Raw genomic sequence first — 2616 nt, 5'->3', positions numbered from 1 at the left:
CATACATACATACATACATACATACATACATACATACATACATACATACATACATACATACATGCATATATCAGAGAATTTTATGTAATAACACATGTCAGAAATAATCTTCAAAGTTAAACATCACAGAACCAGAAAGGCTATGGTTAATTAAGAAATTACACGCCATTACTGGAGACGTCGAAAGATGTCAAAACATTCCATAGGTTTTATCTGCAGATTATGCAGATAAAACTTATGGACATACGAAACATATGTACATGTACATGTAGGTAAGCCAAACTATGCAATGACATGGATGTACGCATACATACATATATTCATACATACGAACATTCACACCTACCTTCACAATTATCTACTTGATGTCTAAATTCTAATAAAAAGTGTCTACTGTGTGAGCTACGGATAGGGTCTTTCTGTTTTTGCAAGGAATTTTAAAAAAAAGTAGACCAAAAGCAAGAATGTACATACATGCTTGTGTCTGTTGGTGAGTTAAACTCGTTTGACAAAAGGTCGTTTTGATATTCAATACAAGTAAACTTTAAATATTTACTTTAGGTTATAAGGCCAAACTGGCACTGCTATGTTTAAGCTGTCTTGGAGTAGTTTGGCAGTTTAAGAGTGAGAAAACATTAACATACATTCCGTGGTAATAATCACTGCATCGGAGGTGTAATTGGAAGTGGAAGTGGAAGTGGAAGTGGTGGGCATCAATGAAGCTGATTGTAGTTTAGTGTTAAATATTTTAACGTAATCTGTCCTCACCTTTCTTTAGCAATACGACTTCACCCATCAATGCTTTTATGTGAGTCTCACTCTGTTGCAAGCATTCAGGTCGGTTTTTTCTGTTTCCTTTTTTTTTTTTTTTTGCCCAGCAATATTCCCCACTTTCTTCTTGTAATTTCAGAAACCTTGGAGAAAGTTTTTGTCAACAGCCCTTCTTACTCTGCTTAAGTCATCACACACAAAGATTAACAGAGCGATGGTTCGAAGAAAAGGTAAAAAAATAAAACACAAAAAGAGACAGAGAGAAAGAGGGTGGAAGGAAAACCTGGAGTAAGACTGGCTACGGGCAGTGAGAGGGGTCCATCCTGGGTAACGCTTTAATGGGAGCTGTAGTTTGGGGCCTCTTGAGAGGAGGCAGTAAATAAAAGGGCTGCTCCGGGTGGCACACACTCTCTAGCTCTGCTACTGTAATTGGCCCAACGCATTTTATAATGTTATATTGTTGCTATTTAGAATGACTCAACAAGTACCAAACCACGAAAGAAGAGGATGCTTGACTTGCTAGAAAAAGTAGCTGAACCTACTTAATGTTGGAACACATTAAATAATAGAAATCTTGACATTCTAGGTAAAAAAAATGGGATTGTCACGGTTGGAATACTTAGACTAAACAATACAAAAGTAACACATCTAATTTTTGTTTCAAGTGTACTCACACGAAATGAAGCGAGAAATACAACCAGGAACCGTGACGAACTTACTGCCGCAGCTCGATGACTGGGAGTTCGAAATTACAACTTACAGATATACTGTCATAGCACAATCATCCTTGATCTGTACATTTTAAACCGTGTAACTTATGCACGATTGTTGAATATTTTGTGATACATTAGTCGACAACCACAAACTACAGTCACACTAAGTCATCTCAATTACATTTATCACTACTAAAATTTCACTTGCAATGCTGGTGTCAGCACTTGGTTGTTGTGGAAGCCACTTGCACTATATGTTCTGCAATAGAATCCCAGTTGATTGTCAAATGGCCTTGGCATAGCTAAAAAAATGTGTGCATTCCACCGAATTTGTTGCCCCATAACACTTTTTTTATATTTTGTATTTGTTTAATGACATTTTCCAGATGATGTAGATTACGATTATGTATGAAAGATAATGGATATATATATATAGATATATGTATATATATATATCTTTTTTTTTAATATTCACCCTCCCACATATCTTTGTTAAATGCTTAATTTTTAATAGTGGCTGTCTGTTAAGAAACTTGCTTCCCAACCACATGGTTCCCGGTTCAGTCCCATTGCGTAGCACCTTGGGTAGATGTCTACTACTATAGTTTGGGGCCGCCCAAAATCTTGTGAGTGGATTTGGTAGAAGGAAACTGAAGGAAAACCGTCATATATACTTTTTTTATTCGTTTGACTGCGGCCATGCTGGGGCACCACCTTGAAGAGTTTTAGTCGAACAAATCGACCCAGGACTTAATTTTTAAGCCTGATACTTATTCTATACGTCTCTTTTGCCGAACCACTAAGTTGCGGGGTCGTGAAAACACCAACAGCGACGGGTTGTCAAGCAGTGAAAGGGGGACAAATACAGACACAAAACACACACGCACACATACATGCACACACACGCGCACACACACACACACACACACACACACATATATATATTAATAATTATAAACAATTATAATAAGGGATCGGAAACAAGCCTCTCCATGTGGTTTTTAGATGGTTTTTAGCATCGTTTGGCGTGTATTGGCTGCACGTCGAGAGGCTTGTTTCCAATCCCTTGTTATAACTATGTATATGATTATTAATATAGTATTTAGAGAATTTACCTACAAGGTTTTTTTTT

Source organism: Octopus bimaculoides, chromosome 5 (genome assembly GCF_001194135.2).
Source record: "Octopus bimaculoides isolate UCB-OBI-ISO-001 chromosome 5, ASM119413v2, whole genome shotgun sequence".
Taxonomy (NCBI): domain Eukaryota; kingdom Metazoa; phylum Mollusca; class Cephalopoda; order Octopoda; family Octopodidae; genus Octopus; species Octopus bimaculoides.
Note: the sequence above shows the minus strand (reverse complement) of the source record.